Here is a 17,841-nt window from a genome sequence, read left to right as displayed (position 1 = left end):
CCATCCAGCGGGGAACTTCCAATCCCTAAGACAGAAAAAGCAGAGGAAAGCCGGTCCTGACCCTCTACGGGATCACTCTCACTCAACACAAAGGCAGTTCCAGAATCTAAAGAGCAGTGGAGGACGCAAGGTTTTGGAGGGAGCGCCAGGTTGGCCAAACCCAAGTCCCGATTCCGTGGCAAAGCCAGACTCCAGTCAGAGGGCACCAATGGCAACGGTAGACAAGACTGAAAAAACCAAAGAGGGGCTAGGCTACGGCAGAATTCTGATTGGCCAGGCTTGGGTCATGTGACCCCTTCCTTGCCAGGGAGATTTGCATACCAAGCACACTGACTTTCTACCTTAGTCACCTTCTCAAGAGAGTCAGGACCAATGGAATGTATTGATAAAGAGATTAATAATGAGATGTATTATAGGGAATCGGCTCACAGAACCGGGGAGGCTGACCCATCCTCAGGGCTACAGGGTGAGTTGGCAAGCCGGAGACCCAGGAGAGCTGCCAGAGTTTAGTTGTAGTCTGAGTCCAAAGACCTAAGAACCAGAAGGGCTAAGGGTGTCGTTCTCCTCGAAGGATCGGCAGCCTCAACCCCCAGGAAGAGCCCATGTTTCAATTTGGGTCCAAAGGCAGGAAAAAAAGCTGATGCAGCAGCCAGGCAAAAAGAATTCTCTCTCTCTCTTTTTTTTTAATGTTTTATTTTTATGTATTTATTTATTTGAGAGAGAGAAAGAGAAAGCACACAAGCAGGGGAGGGGCGGGGGGGGGGGGGTGGGACAGAGGATCCGAAGCAGGCTCTGCGCTGACAGGCTAACAGCAGCCAGCCCGACGTAGGGCTCGAACTCACCAACCGTGAGATCGTGACCCCAGCCGAAGTCGGAGGCTCAACCGACTGAACTACCCAGGCGCCCCAAGAATTCTCTCTTACTGGGGGGGGGGGTGCATCCACATGGGGTTTTTTTATTATTATTATTCAGGCCTTCAACTGATTGGGTGAGGCCCCCCTCCCCCTACATTCAAGAGGTCAACCTGCTTTACCCAGTCCACCGATTTAAAAGTTAATCTCATCCCAGAACAGCCTCACAGAAACATCCACAATAACGTTTGATCAACTCTCTGGGCACAGCATGGCCAGCGACACCAACATACAAAATTAACCTTCACGCTTCCTAGAAGGCCACTGGATCCATCAAGGTTTGACCAGAGAAACACAACCAGTAAGAGATACATATTAAGGGATTTGTGGCAAGGAACTGGCTTACAAGGCTGTGGGTGCTGGCTTTGCAATTCTGAAATCCCGAAGGGAAGGGCAGGCCAGCAGGAAGGATAGGCTGGAACTCTCCAGCATGAACCGAAGCTGCTGGCCACAGGGCGAGTCTCTTCATTAGAAAAGACTTGGGGCGCCTGGGTGGCTCTGTCCGTTAAGTGGCCGACTTCGGCTCGGGTCATGATCTCACAACTCGTGAGTTCGAGCCCCACATCTGACAACTCAGAGCCTGGAGCCCGCTTCCGATTCTGTGTCTCCTTCTCTCTCTCTGCCTCTCCCCTGCTCACGCTCTGTCTTTCTCTCTCTCAAAAATAAAAATATTAAAACATTAAAAAAAAATTTTTTTTAAGTTAGTTTCTTAAAAAAATAAAAAATCTCAACTCTGTTCTTAAGAGCTTTGGTCTGATTAAGTCAGGCCTGGCCAGATCCCCTGGGATAATCTCCCCGTACTTAAAGTCAACTGATTATGGATCTCAATCCCATCTACAACGTATCTGCATAGCAACCTCCAGGTTAGCGTTTCACGCCATCACTGAACACTCTGGCCCAGCCTCGTTGACAGAAAATTGACCATCACGCAGCCTGTATTTTCCAGAAGGACGGGGCAAAAGAGCCAGCGGGCAGTCAGCACACTCGACGTCCAGGAAACAGGGAGGCAGAGAGAGTGGAGAAAGGTGGGGGGGGGGATGCAGCAAGTGCCCTTCTAGAGCGGGCCAGCAGGCTGGGGAATCACTACGCCTCCTCCTCAGTGACTCTAAACGGCCGCTGTCACCTTTGGGACCGTTAGGGGTGCTACTCAGTAGCATCAGTGACCCTCTGACCTCCGTCTCTGCTTCAACGGCCCTAATTTGGGTTTTTATCATGTCTCCCTCTGGTTTGGCACCTTCCCCCCCCAACCCCCGCCTTCCACACGGCTCCAGTCAGTGCCCTGCCCGCTTCCCCTCCGTACCCCCCAGAACTCACCTGAAACTTCGGTGACGATCCCTGTGCCTGGCTTCCTACCCCAACCGCGTCATCTCTGTCCAAGGAGGTTCTCTGGCTGGGAGCACTAGGGACATACAGGGAGCACCAGGGACTGGATGCCCCAGGGGCCTCCTTCCACCGGGGGTGGGGGGATCCAATGGATAAATCCCCCAGCTTCCTCAGCCACAGCGGAAGAAGCCTGATGTTTCCACAATGTCGCCCAGAGGCCTGAGGGAATGGAACCCCACTTGCCCCATAGCTTACCCTGTCTTCACTGGCTTTCTCCCCGCGCCCTGCCTCACTTCCTCACTCCCTCCCCGTGCTTCCTGGGGTCACATCCCAACTAGACCACTTCAACCCAAATCCTTGCCTCGGGATCTACATTTTGGAGAGCTCAAACAGAGAAACCACGAAGTCTGGTCATCCAGGAACACAATTTGGCCCACCGTATTCCTCCCTGGAAAAACCATCCTTGACCTCTGAACAGGCAGATTCCCAAGTGGGGAGTTCGGGGGTCCCGCGGACTGCTTTGGTTTCGTCTCCTGCCCTCCTATGCGTATCGTTCTCTAGGCAACTCGGAGTACCTTGAAAACACCATAATGGGTCCTGCCTCTCGGTCTTTAAACACAAGATATCATCTGCCAAGCGCTGACCCCTGGGCCCTTCAGCCCGTCAACTTCACTTTGATCTAGTGAACTCTTCTCACAGAGGATGCATTCAAAGGCTTTCCTGCCTTACAACGTCTTGTGAACACCATTCCCCACCGTGTACACCTCTCCCATCAGACAACGAGACTGCGAGAGCAATGATAGTGCCTTATTTTATCCTTAGATCATAATACAAAGACTAGTGCGTTATAGGGATTCCACGAGGCTCGTTGGATGCATCGCTAACTGAGTACGCTTACTAGCTCAGTGAGTAGTAACATCCATTTCCGCCCCTCTGCCCACAGCTTGCTTCCTAATTAAGAAAAATAAAAGTATTCCATGGGGCGCCTGGGTGGCTCGGTCAGTTGGGCGTCTGACTTCGGCCCGGGTCATGATTTCGCTGTTCGTGGGTTCAAGCCCCACACCGGGCTCTGTGCTGACAGCTCAGGGCCTGGAGCCTGCTCCCACTCTCTCTGCCCCTCCCCCGCTCACGCTCTGTCGCTCTCTCCTTCAAAAAATAAATAAACATTAAAAAAATTTATGAAAAAGAAAAATATTCCAAAAGGACTCCGGATTTGACGGAATGTTGATGCGTTAAATGCGTGTTTATGAGCCCCAACCATTGACTGGGATGTTCAGGTTGAATAATGATCATGGACGAGGCTTTGTAAATTGCCAAGTACCAAGAATATACTCAGAGTTGTTTTCATTTTAGATGACATCAAGGAACAAGAAACAAGAAAAGTGAGAGAGTGTGTGCCTTGTCCAAGGTCATTCGGGAAGTAAATAGGAAAGGCGGGATTCGAGTGAAGTTTCTGACTCTCGTCCCCATATTTTCTACATACAAATGGGCCCCGTCTTAGGGCACGAAAGCCTTGAAAACAGGGCCACGGATGCAGGAACAGTAGACAAGGCAAGGCTTTCCTAGAACCCTTTGGAGACAAAGGGTCAGAGTTTAGCAAACCCGAAGAGTGGCTGCCGTTTGAGTGCCCTCGACCTGGCTCTTTGTACGCATTATCTGTAAGCTGTACGACGACAAAATTTCTGCTAAGTATTTAGCTCCAACTCACAGACGAGCACATAGAAACTCGGATTTAAGTCACTCATCTGCGAAGCATTGGAGCTCAGATCCAAACCCAGAAATGGCCAATTCCAGAGCCTACCGTCTGCTCCATCCAGCCCCTCTCAGAAAATAATAAAAGCTGACATTTTTTAAGCGGCTCCTGTGTACCAGGCACTTACTTCCGTCCTCGTAATAATCCAGGAAGGCTGCTTCGATGATAACTTCCCCAGTTTGGCTGACGAGGAGGCTGTGTTTCATGCACAGTAAGTCAGTGTTGCAAGGTCAGAGGCAGAACGATGCTGTGGCCCTTTCGGACATCAGAGGGCACTTCTTTCCATGTCTTTCCATGTCTCTGAGCTCCGATTGTACATCGGAACACACAAAGAGCTCTGTAAATCTCCAGGCCCCATCTCTTGAAAGTCTGATGCAGTAAATGCCTCCACAAGGAAACAAATATGGAAACATTTAGATCGATAGAGGCGAAGAAGAGAGGGCTGTTTGGTCCAAGCTGCAGCATAACAGAGAAATCCATAAGATCCCTGCAAATGTAACGTCCATCCTCCCGTGGCCGACGAGCTGGCGATCGAGAAAGCAGAAAACTCTGACCTCAACTCCGTGTGGCCTGAAGACAGCTGAGAGAGAGAGAGAGAGAGAGAGAGAGAGAGTCACAAGAGAAAAAATAAAGTATGAGCCTCCTTTAAGGTGGGGATTTCAAAAGCAGCTCTCTTGAACTGGTGAAGTCAGAGATAGGATAGCTTCACAAATGGCTACTTGGCAGCCGTAAACTGTGATAAATTTGTTCTACATTCGTAGACGCGGAAAGACGTCCAGGGCATGGTGAAAAAAAAGCAGATTGTAAAATACCATGAACGGACTATGTATGCCCGTGATAGTATATAGTATCATTTTTATTATGCGTATATAGGAAGTATGAATATATTATGTGTGACTATATTATGATCCTATTTGTACATGTTGCTTAAACACACCCAAACAACATAGACGGATGTCCATCAACACATTAACAGTGGTGGACCATTGGGGGATCTGTGTTTCCCTTCCTTCCTTCCACGAATATGTACTGAGCTCCCACTTTGTACCAGACACCCTCTCTCTTCCTTCAGCCTATGTTTAATTGCTTGAGAATTCTAGAAGCATGGATTTACGGGCACCTGGATTCGCAGCGAATTTGAAAATAAAACGGTCTCCTGTCAATAGCCCCAATAACCCCCGATGGCGGCGGGGGGACGCTGGTGATATTTATAAGGCGACTCGGGAGAAGAAGGAAGGTAGGAGACAGACAGCACAGCCTGAGAGAGAATCCCCGGCCCCCACCCTCTTCTTCGCCCGCACACACTAGGTTCTGGTTTTTTGTTGTTGTTTTTCGCATGGGTTTTTTTGTTTTGTTTTGTTTTGTTTTGTTTTGTTTTGTTTTTTGGTCGGGGGTCACCATCTGTAGATTTGCTCTGCACAAAAATAAAGCCATCCATCTCCCTTATGGTGGTGTCATGTAAGCTCAGGAAAAACCACAGTGCTCAAGGGGGGCCCTGGGTGGGAAAAACACTTATCTGCCTCAGCCGGGTTCAGAGCTCTCCCCCGAAGGCATCCTTCCCTAGACTCAGGGGATGGGGGTTGTTTATCCCCTGGCACACAATGAAATGTCGGGAACACATGTTCAGGGTGAGGTGGAGCCCGATGAAGGTTAAAAATGGAACAGCGGCTTTGATCCCCAGCCAACACCAATGACGCTCGGGGTTGGGGCCAGAGTGAGACGTCATGTTCCCTCGCTGTCTCCGCAGAAGGTGCAGACAGTCCCCTCCTGACTCCAAAAGCAGACAGGGCCCCAGACTGGAAAGTGGAAGAAAGACCCCAGGCAAGAAGGGACGCCTGAGTCTCAGGGAAAAGCAGGCCTCCTATGGGCCAGCCAGGGGGCTTTCTCTGCTTTTAATGGGGAGCCTCCACTGGGCCATTCATTATCTGATGGTACCAGGACTTGAAACAGGACCCTCCCTGGAGCGTCCACTGGAGAGGGCACAAAGTTAGCAGGCCCCGGCGTCTCAGTCTCTCTCCTGACTCATCTGTGGCCGCCATTTTGTAATCCTTTCCCTAGACTCTTTCACTGTCTGTTTATCTAGGCATTCTTCACTCCACCAGCAAATTGTGCTGAAAGTCTGGTCCGTTCCCAAACTGGGCCGGATGCTGGATATCTAACAGCGAAGAACACCCAGTCTCTCCTTCCAGGTCTTGAGGTCTGGTGGGAAAGAGAGGCACAGAAAAGACAGTTGCAACAGGATAGACTAAGTGTTCTGAGGTGGATAAGCATAGGGTGCAGGAGACCCCAATGAGGGAGGTAACCTGGGCTTGGTGGAGAAGGGCAGGAGAGGAACCCTAGAGAAAGATGGAGATTTTTTTTTTAATTTTAATGTTTATTTATTTGAGAGAGGGGGGAGGGGGAAGATAGAGAGCAAGACACAGAATCTGAAGCAGGCTCCAGGCTCCGAGCCATCAGCACAGAGCCCGATGCAGAGTTCAAACTCGCAAACCATGAGATCATGACCTGAGCCGAAGTCAGATGCCCAACCGACTAAGCCACCCAGGCTCCTGAAAGATGGAGGTATTTAAACCAAGGCCTGGGGAAGAAAAGTAAGAGCTCACGAGGTAAACAAAGTCAGGCAAAAGTGTCTCAGGTGGAGGGAACAGCATGTGCAAAAGCTCTAAAGACAGACAAAGGGCACATTGGAGTAAACGAAACAACAGGACCCTGGGGTGAGGTGAGAAAAAATTTTTTTCTCTCTAAAGTGCAGGCTGCCTACAAAAAAATGAACTGGTCACCCCCAATTTTGGTTACCTTTACAATCAAATTGGCCAACTGCTTTCCATGGGATCGAGTGAAGAAATCATTGTTCTAATCAGAGTCAACACTCTTACTGAGCACACGCTAGGAGCCGTAACTCTTAGACACAGGATCTCATGCGTCCTCATAAAAAATTGAATAACTTGAAGGTCACAGAGGTTACTTAAGCCCATCACGTCCATATAGCAAGTTAAGCATACATGGCAGGAGGGGGCAGGATTTCAACCTGGAGCTTTGCACACCACTTACAGCATTCATTTGATCTTAGTAGAGATGGATTCCCTTATTAAGGTCCGCTTGTGAGTCAACTACTTCCCAGCTCAGAGAAGAAGACTTCCTCATCCATCCCATCCATCCATCCATCCATCCATCTACTGAATCATCCACACAATCAATCACTGCGCGTTCATTGTGTACCTCCTCTGGCAGGTCGTTTACATTGCCCCGTCTGTCTCGCCAACTGCCCCCATACTATTTTCACACTTTCAATTGTAGGAGACTCCCTTAGTCTTCCGAAACAAGATGGTACCTCAGAGATGGAACCGTTTATGGGGTTTCTCTGCAGCTCTACATAAGGTCATATTTCTAAATTCGCCCAGTTGCCTTAGCTGGTATCGTACATCGAAATCCACTAGAATATCCTAAGGTCATGCAATGCTTTAAGGTCTAAGGCATCAGCATGAACTATCAGGAGTAGAAATGAACTTTGAGATTACCTAGCTCAACCTCCTGGTTTCACAAATTATAAAATAAGGTATAAAAAGAAGTCAGCTTTCCCAACAGCACATGAATATTTGATACTGATGTTTGCTCATGTGACACTTGGGGCTAACGAGGCTCATCATCCATGTCATGGTCATAGAATTCTGGGGTTAGGGAGAATTAAGTTTTCATATGGTACCGTATAAATGTGGGTCTAGCAGAATGGAGACAGCAGATGTGGTGCAGGGAGGTCCCAAGATCACTTCATACAGGACATTCCACTCATTCCCAAAGTTAAGACCTCCTCTTACAAGTTCTCTTCCCACTATACACCTTTCTTCATCGGACTCATATTTATCAAATCCTGTCTGGATGTCTGTCCTCCCCAATGGCTTATCAGCTCCCTGAGAAACCACATCTGTCTCATTTGCGCTTGTACATCTATAGCCTGTCACAGTGCCGAACGTGTAGGAGGTAGTCAATAAATACGTGTAGTATGCGATCCCAACATGGCTTCGGATTACACGTGAAGGGTGTCACCCAGGAGGATTCTAGAAATTTCTTCCAGAATTCTAGATTCTAGAATTTTCTCCTAGAATTCTGGACTTTTCTCTTAGGATTCTAGATTCTAGAATTTTCTCCTAGGATTCTAGATTCTAGAATTTTTCTTCTAGAAATTTCTCCGCATGTTAATATGGGTCTTTTTGTTAGTCATTAATTTTTTTCACTTTATCATGTTTCTCCTAATTAAACTGTTTGCTTCCTTTAAAAATAAAGCTAGATCTCATTTATCTGTGGGCTTGATGGAAGGTAAACAGATAAGGAAAGACAGGTCTGGTTTCTTCACACCCTAAAATTCTGGTACAGGTGTAAGAGAAAAAGATGTCTTCTCACTCAGTCTGCTAACTCTATGAAAGCTTCTGGGTAGAGTCATAAATCTCTCTATTGTGTTCAGTCCATTTTCTCAGGAGCAACAGGCAGAAAGATGAAATCCTGGAAGCTTCTAGAAGCAGGTATCCTAAAGCCCCAAATCTCTGTTGTGAGGGTAAGTGTTCACCAAAGAAATCTCGAAAAGGGCCAAACACAAAACAAAACAAAACAAAAAACGCCTGCACCCTCTCAGACAAGAGGCAGGATTTGAACAAACAAGGTCAGCAGCTCCAACAGAGTTGCCATTCAAAGGTGACAGAACACGACTTTCTTTGTCTCCAAGTGACAGGTGACACCATCCCACAGGCGCCTTCCCAGCACGGAGGGCAAGCTCGTATTCATTCTCCTGTGGCAAAGCCACCACCAGCCTTTTCAAGAAAACGCAGCTTTAACACCCAAGGAATTTGGCTTTGGGGGGAAATCTCATATCCTTTGTATTGCGGGGGCCCGTGCTGGTGTGGAACCATGCCAAAGGCTACGTGCGAGAAAAAGAAAAATGGGGGGGGGGGGAATATTGGGAGTGATTCCCAAAGAAAAGGATTCCCAGCCAAATTAGGGAGACAGGAAGTTGTTGGTCTTTTGGGTGCTCCTTGGCTGGGTACATTTGGGGTTTGTACGTTTTTGAGCTTTATCTCTGCTGGGGTGCTTTGTTGGTCTGTACTCTTAATGTTCCTTCCTGGGAAGACTGGAGTCTCAGTCGCCACAGAGAACATGGCATCCCGTCCCTGACACTTACTGCTTGTGCCGCGTTAGGCAAGAAAACTGTCATCTCTTAAAGTCTTGGGTCTGTGACATGGAGATGAGAATCAGAGGAATATTCTAAAGAGTTAATGAGATAAATCATGCACAGGGTCTGATGGAAGGGAAGCAAATATCAGCTTCCTTCTCCTTTCTTCTGTCCCCTCCCCGACTCCAAATCCTTTCTTAACTACCAGGAGCAACCTGGTGAAAATAATTTTAATCAGCTGCATCTGAAACGACGAGAGAATTTTTTTTATTCTTTGCAGTGGGTGAAGACCGTAGATCTGGGAACTGAGCTATCATTCTCATTCTTGAATAATTTGGGGCACATTTTCCCTCTCTCAATATTCAAAGCAATAACAGCAATGCCACCCTATCTTTGAGAAACAGCTGTATTTGAAAATCATTCCCGGACTATCTGGAGACATTTACACAAAGTCTAGGAATCCTGGAAACAAAAAGGGGCCTGAAAAATAGGGGCAGAGACAGAAATTTCCACCTTATGGGAAATGTTCAGTTTTGCATAGCTGGCATATAACTGGGCAATATTAGCAATCCAAGTAGAAATAACCAAAATAAGATTAACTCCCACTTCTTAAATACGAAGTAGGTGCTGAACATTCTACTAAACACGTTATACATATACTATCTCATGCAATTCTCAGTGCAGGCCCCTGAGAAAGTTACTGGTATGAGTGCATTTTACTGAAGAGGAAAGTGTACTTTGAAAAGGTAGCATGTGTCTCTCTAAATCAGGTTCTGGTAGGCAGTCGAAGAAACAGGGTGACAGTCTAGATCCTTCTCGCTCCAGACCCTGAGCTCTTATCCTGGGGAGTTCAGAGTCCCCGAGAGGCTGACTTTCTTTTTCCCCCTTTTGAAACTTCTATTACAAATCTCTGTCTTAATCTATCTATCCTGTGACATTCTGTTTCTATGTCTCTCAATGTGTGTCTCAGTCCTTTTGGCTTTCACTGTTACACGCGCGCACACACACACACACACACTGCACTGACCAGCAGTCTGGCTGGTACACCTGTCCTCTGCATTTTTATGACCCCAGTCTGTAGGTCAAGCTGATAAAGTACAGTAGGTGATAACTAAACTTCCTAAAATTTCTATTAAACATTCTATATCCGAAATCTTTACGGTATCTTAAAGTCTTGGACCAAACCTTTCGGAGCTATATAAGTTATATTGGTCAGTTTTTGAGACCAGTGCACAGTTTTTTAGTCATTTTCTTACATCTTTCTCATAGATATTTGTTTTCTCTAAGAGGCAGAAGATCAGAGTTCTAGCTCTGGTACTAACCAGCTTGGAAGTTCTCGGCCCCTCCCTGGGACTCGGTTTTGTTATCTGTACAATGGGAGACCTGGATCCACTTGTCCTCCACCTCCCGCCCAGGGCTCCTCTCTGGGATCCCAGATCTTCCCTGTACACAGTCTGAAAACCACGAGATTCATCAACCCCTCGACCGCCTTCTGGTTTTACAATTCTGCAACGCTGTTAACTTTATGTAAAATTAATAGTAATAAAAAGAATACTGAATATGGAAAATCTGATGCACAAAAGAAATAGTCCTAGCACATAATCCAAAACCCAAGATAAATGACATTTCGTTTCTGTATTATTCGTGCTAACATGCCTCTTGGCAGACACGGATAATTAAGGGTTTCATGGCGTGGTTTTGGTCAGCCTTCCGTAATTTGTACTTTGCGTCCACAAACTCAACCATGGAAATATCCCAGACCCTGGTCATCTGACCCCACGTCAGAATTACCGTCAGGAACTGGTGTCAGGAATTAATGGCTGGGGCACTGAGAGATGATCCCCGTTACGTAATGCCAGTATATTTTGTGCATCCAGCATGGTCCACCCGAGCATAGCTGCTGGTGCCCTCCGCAGTCTGATCATCAACCGCTAGCTTCACGCTTCGGGGGAGACGACACCTGCATTAATTCTCCCTGATTTCATTATGCACCAGCTCATCTTCCCAAGTCAACCAGTTGCACTGGCGTCTGGCCGGAGAGTGGAAACGGTTCCGCGAACGCCTTAGGAATCGATGGATTTGCACTGGGCTAGAAGTCGAGTAGCCAGTGGCGCCCAAAGGGACGAACCAAGTCAGGGAACCAGGGAACAGAGTGCTGGTTTGATCCCTCGGGACCGGAGCGCGCTACCTTATTCCCGGGTTGGGCTGACGCGGGCGAGGAGCGATGTTCGGCAGGAGCCGTCAGGGAAAACTCGGTTGGTTACAAGTTTACATTGCGCCTGGAGATAAGGCAAGGGAACTCCAACTTGAAATCAAAATGGCAGCGTTTGCAGCAATTAATCCATTGCCAGACATATGCTGAATGTGTGTCTCGATGTGAAAACAGATGGACTAATGTGTATTGATCTCCAGCGGGTTGTTGACACTCTTTGAAACAGAGGCAATGAAAGGCATTGGGGGAGTGCTTTAAGTGGAAAGGGTTAAACCATGGGGGATTGCCACTCTGGGCCAAGGACTCTGTTGGTGAACTCTGGGCTGCCGCTGAGAACGTCACACTGAAGCCTTTCTGGGCCAACAGCGGAAATGAAGGAAAAACGGTGGGTATGGGGCGGCGGGGGGCGGGGGGAGGGCTGTCTCCATCACCACCTTGCCCCCTTCTCTACTCTCACATATTTATTTGTATTCCTTCATTATCGTAGCTTCCCCGGCCTCTACGTACATCAACAGCAGTTACACCACTCAGGTCCCAGAAGCTACTCAGATAAGATCTCAGTCCTCCTGCGGCCAATTCCACATTTCCTTTTCTTGGGGGGAGGGCGGGTGGGGGGTCTCCAACTTGTGTCTCAGTTGTGATTAGGGATCACACAATCCAGGTGCCACAATCTCCCTCCAGGCATTCCCTCTGCACCTGAACCATTTCCAAAAGCCACTTCCCTCTTCCCTGATGTCCTGGAACCCTCGACCTGCCAAAATCAAGCAGAAGCTAAAGAGAACGGGGGAAAAAGTGCCTTCAGCCCTTCTATATGTTACATCAGCACACCGTGCCTCTGGTTTAGGCTGGCTGGCTTCCAGATGCCGCGGGCTTCGGAGCCACCCGGGAGAGAGCGAGTGTCGTTGGGTTAGTGCTCCCCAACTAGTAGAAAGGGAATTTACAACAGAAGGAGCTTCCGGTAGTGATATATAGAGTCCTCTGTGTGGAACTCTTTAGGGGTATTAATCTCAAATTGTTAACTATCACGGCCAAAACAGGCTGAGGCGAGACTCTGATCATGCGGTTTCCATCCCCTCGTCCTATTTTCTTCCTGACCTCTTCCTTGATAGGGGTACAGGAAGATGGCTTCTTTAGAAATGCTTTGTCCGGGCGCCTGGGTGGCTCAGTCATTTAAGCGTCCGACTTCAGCTCAGGTCACGATCTCGCGGTCTGTGAGTTCGAGCCCCGCGTCGGGCTCTGGGCTGATGGCTCAGAGCGTGGAGCCTGCTTCCGATTCTGTGTCTCCCTCTCTCTCTGACCCTCCCACATTCATGCTCTGTCTCTCTCTGTCTCAAAAATAAATAAACGTTAAAAAAAAATTTTTTTTTAATAAATAAATAAATAAATAAATAAATAGAAGTGCTTTGTCCAATGCTGTTCGTTGCCATATGGGTCAGGGGGTCTTGAAAGAAGGTCGAGGTGGGGCAGCACAGGGTACATGAGAATTAGATTGCCTACAAAAGGCGGCCAGACTATATGCATGGGTTGCATAGAGGATGGGGAGGAAATCTAAGAACTTTCCAGAATGACACTATCCCCTAACTGAACCCAAACCAGACAGTCACCTCCTCCCGCCCCCCTGCATCCCGGACCCCTAGAGTTTGCTTTATCATTCGCTAAAGAATAACCACTCAGTACTCAAGGACAAGGGTCTCTCTGGGTTTTCCTCCCTCCGCATCCCTCACTCAAGGAATTCTGCAGATAAATCACCATGTTAATCCCCTGGCCTAAGAATTATGGGCTGTAGGAAAGCAGGAGCAGACTGTTGAAATGCGGCTTGGGGACGGAAAGAAGCTCTTGATGAAAAATGAAGGGTGAACTCACGGATGGGCCGCCCGCAGTGAGGAGGGATCTTCCAGAGAGAGAAGAGGGGCGATCTTAGGGTATGGGGGACAGGAGGTGACCTGTTCCAAACAAAGGATGCTGAACCGGCAAAGTGAGAGGGCTCAGGGAAGCGGGAACGGGCAAGAAAAAACTCATTGCTTATGGAAAAGACCAGAAAGGGAAAAGAAAGCACCATTCCAACCATGGGTGACGCGGAGGAGACAGCCTTATTCGATCTGATAGGGCCCCTTCAGACTTACACAGTGTCTGCTCCGGGGTAAGAGGCCCCCTGGCAATTACTACAGAGGCCTTCCCCGGACCTCGTGGTCTTTCTCTACACTCTCCTCTTACCGACAACTCGGCTCGCGGACTGGGTGCCCCGTGCGGTGAGGACAGCCGTAGCTCAGATGAAGAGACATCAGAGGGGAAAGGCAGAAATCCTTCCTTCTCCACCTTTCCTGGAATTCTCCTCCCCTGCTGCAGTGTGTGTGTGTGTGTGTGTGTGTGTGTGTGTGTGTTCAGGTAATGTGAGATAGTGCAGAAATATCACCTGTCTATCGGACACTCGTTCAACTACTGAGAGGATGGGAAACGTGGGAGGGAGAGCGAGACAGCGAGACCGAGAGGGATGACGTTAATAACGCAAGCAGAACTCTGCCTAACATCCTCCCCAACGAGCATCTTACCCCCCAGGGAGGGCAAAGGATGCTAAGGTGTAACCTCTGTTGTGCCCGCAACCTCGTCTCATTCCCCGTGTATCTCCCTGTGAGGTGTCCGTGTAATAGGTTTTCAAAGATAATTCCACCTTTAGGAGATTTTCCTCACTGACTGGAGACCAACTCCGCTGTCTACGTTTGTGTATGCGTGAAGGCGTGTCGGGTCCTGCAGCTACGCGTGGTGTAGGAAGGGGCCGACGTGTGTTGTGCACAGGCATGCACGTGCATGGATGTTGCCCGCGCCCGGGGGACCGTGTGTGCGAATGGACTGTATCTGTGTCTGTGTGCAGGCGTGCAAGCTATCCCTAATAAACTCCCTGTGTCCTAATCTCCATCTCAGAGTCAGCCTCCAGAGAGCCCAGCCTGCGATGACATGTGGGAACCGAGGCTGACATCACTGAATCAGAACATAGGATGGATATTAGGGGCCACCTGTCAGAGCCTCCCTGCCCCTTCGTTCAAATTGGTTCCTTACCATTGTTATCAGTTCAGACTCCAAAGTCACACATTTGCTTTCCAGTCCCAACTCTCGATAGCCACGTGAGCGTAGACAGGCTTCAACTGTTCTGAATCTCTTTTTTCTAGGAACTCGGATAATCACGATGCCTGCCGTCCGGGGTTATCATCAGAATCAAATGAGACAAGCCAGGCAACGCCCTCAGCCAAGGGCCCAACGCGCGGTAGTCACCGGATCCATATGAGCAGCTATCGCTAACTTCTTCTGTGCTTAGTAGGTAATTTATAGGACTGCTGGTGGAAAAAAATGTATAAGCTAGAGTTTCTCGGGAGGTTTAATTGTGTCTGATAAATTAATCACAAAAATACATGCTATTCTCATGCTCCTCTTGCCAGACTTGAGATTCCCTTAAATAGGGATTTGGGCACCAAAATCCTGGAAGCCAGACAGCAAAGGACGTCTTTGCTTTGCCAATACTGTCTGCCCCTGCTATTCTCCAGCTGAACTTTTAAGAGCTCCTGGCTAACTAGACTCCTGTCTAGTAAAATGGAGGCAGAGGAAAGAGGTGACAAAGAGACTCGGCCTTCAAATAATATCAAGTTGCAGGGGACCAGGAAGCCATTACATTGCATTGACGTTCTGTGGTGATAGCCAGCCTCCAAGATGGCCCCAAAGACCCTCGTCTTCCGGTGCTCACATACTTGTATGTCCCCCTCCCATGTTGAACAGGACTGACCTGTGCAACCAATAGGATGTTTCGGAAACGGCAGAGTATGACTTCCAAGGATAGGTCACAAAAGTTAATACAGCTTCCTTCTCACTCTTTTCCTGAATCCTTCATTTCAAGAGAAACCAGCCACCATGTTGTGGCGACACTTGAAGCAACCCGGTGGAAAGACTCATTTGGCAAGGACCTGAAGCCTCCCACCCACAGCCCTGTGAGCAAACTACCTTGGGAGGGGATCCTCCAACCCCAGCCAAGCCTTCAGATGAGACCACAGCCCCAGCTGCCATCTTGACTATACCCTCAGGAGAGACCATGAGCCAGACCCGCCCAGCTAAGCGGCTCCCAAATTCCGGACTCATGGAAACTGTGAGATGATGAATGTTTGCTTTTTTAAGCCTCTGAGTTTCGGGAAAATCTGTTATATAGCAATAGATAACTGACATACCATCACTTCTTTCTTAGAGAAGCTCCAATTCATGCAAATTCAGTTCTTAGTTTAAACTATATGAAGTCGCCAACGTGTGACCGTGTTGACCCACACATGGTGATGACCTCTCCATTGACCTAGGGAGGGACTCAACGGTCCGGATAAATGCAGGCCTGAGTGTAGAGCGCCTGGGTCCCGTGCAAGTCAAAACATGCGGCCTTCGGCAGAAGCCGGCTGTGCTTCTGGAAGCTCATGTGCCGGGAGAGTAACACTCCTTCCAGCTCAGCTGCCTGCACATGCTGTCCTCTTGCCAGCCAGGCCTGGAGGCCAGCCAGGGACGTCAGAGACCCTCCCCGCAATTCTCCTCCTCTCTCTTGGTCACACAGGGCTGCTTTTTACAAGCCCCCAAGTTCAACGAAGCTCCAAGTCCTCCAAGGGAGCGGAAAGGCATCTTGGCGACAGACAATTAGAGAGATTGGTTCGCCAGCCCCGGACACAGCACTCCATCCAGCAAAGCCTCAAAGAGTCCCCGGTGAACCATTTGCTGGCTTTAATTTCTCAGGGGCTGCTTCAGCAGGTGGCCACTAGTAGGTCGTCAATAGGGACCTTCTGGCCAAGGACTGGGGGCTCTTTGCAAAGGTCAGATCCAGAGGCCGGAGGGCACGGCTCAAGAGGTCACGAGGTCGGGACCCGTCACTGTGACAGATGAATCCGAGCATCTCTCTCTCTCTCACTGGAAGGAGGGCGAGGCCTCTTGAGACAGGAGAGGTGGGAGGGGGTGGCGTTGGGGGCTCACAAAGAAAGGCGAGTCTGGTGTCTGGCCGGCACCTCTCAACTGGTCTTCATTAGGCGGGGGCCCCACAAGCCTCTCTTCTGCCGCCCTCTGTCCCTCACTGATGGGGTGCTGTCTCCAGACCTCTCAACTGTTCCTCATTAGGTGAAACAGTGCGCTTTTGTCCTGCATGAAGCCTTCTTTGTTCCCCCAGCCCAGCCAAGCTAGAAAGCCAGAAACTGATACAAAACAATGCCACTCTATCCTGAGGGGACCCCTCCCTCCTCCCTCTTCCTCCCCCTGGCCGGACAAGGAAGGGCGACTTTCCCCCAGTCACATCCCCGGGTGTCTAGCTAGCTGAGAACGTGTTTTCTGAAGCAGAAGAAACATGTCTACCAGAGACCGGTGGCTCCCAAGTGTGGACAAACGTTGGAATCACCTAGAAATCCTCAAAGAAGGCCAACGCCCGGCCCCCACACCCAGACATCCTGAGTTGCCTTGGTCTGGAGAGCAGCCCAAGCATTGGGATTTATAAAACTTCTCCAGAGGACCCGGACGGCCGGGGAAGTTTGGGAACGGCCGGCCGAGGCAGAGAACCTGAACCAGGAGGGTCGTACCCGTATGGGCCGGGTACTGACCAGCCCTGTCTGAGAAAGTGATGTGGACACAGCCAATGTTAAGTGCAGAGGAGCGTTTTAATATTGGACGTCAGCATCGGAAATCTTGTGCAAGTATCTTAAGATCCCTTGGGGGCTCTGCCGCTCTCCCTCCTCCCTGGTCCTTACCACTGTGCTCTTGAGCAACAACAACAAAAAAATCCACACCCTCAAAGACAGGATGGGTGACAGAGAGACCTGGTCGGCTAGTTCCAGGCTGTCTTACCAGCTCCCGTTCCCAGCGCGATGCTGAAGGGGCTGGTCATCCAAAAGCCATTGAGTTTGGTGAGCCCGATGTGTCTCCGTTCCCACAACCTGTCTTCTAGGCTAAGATGACTGGAAGATGCGGTGTAACTTCGAGACAAAGAAAGGCTCTCATCCTGCACCACAGCCAAGGCCCCAAAACACACCCCGCTCCCACGACCTGCTTGCTAGGAAAAGCCTCACGCTTTTGTGGCCCAGGCCCGAAACATCCACGTTGCAGATTAAGATAGGCCAGAGCCTCCCAACTCCGTTTTTAAAAGGTGACGTTAGATCTTGGTGTTAGATTACACATGTCAACATATCGGATTCCTAGTAAAATCCGAATTTCAGACAAATAAGAGATCATTTTTTAGTAAAAGTATGTCCCACGCCATAGTTAGGGGGCATGCGGATACTAAAAATTCTTGGGTATGTAGCTGAAATTCAAATTTAACTGGGCATCCTGTATTTTTTCTGGCAATTCCAAAGTACGGAAGCAGTTAAGAGCCGCTTGTACGTCATCGGTGTGAATAAATTCTACTCACTCGCTCTTTGTTTGACGTGTAGCTGACGATAGTTTCTGAAGGAATGGGAGCTTCCGATGGAGATTAGGAGGTAGG

At 49.0% G+C, this 17,841-nt stretch overlaps 1 long non-coding RNA gene across 3 annotated transcripts in view; it reads right to left on the bottom strand.

Moving 5' to 3' along the window:
* Positions 1 to 17,841, bottom strand: part of LOC107179397 — a 243,158-nt gene that overhangs the window by 139,569 nt on the left and 85,748 nt on the right. For all 3 annotated transcript variants that reach the window (XR_006209867.1, XR_006209865.1, XR_006209866.1), the window contains exon 3: positions 4,115 to 4,567. This is a non-coding gene — a long non-coding RNA (uncharacterized LOC107179397). The remainder of the gene's footprint in view (positions 1 to 4,114; positions 4,568 to 17,841) is intronic.

Source organism: Panthera tigris, chromosome D3, assembly GCF_018350195.1.
Source record: "Panthera tigris isolate Pti1 chromosome D3, P.tigris_Pti1_mat1.1, whole genome shotgun sequence".
NCBI lineage: Eukaryota > Metazoa > Chordata > Mammalia > Carnivora > Felidae > Panthera > Panthera tigris.
This window is presented reverse-complemented; position numbering and strand designations above follow the sequence as displayed.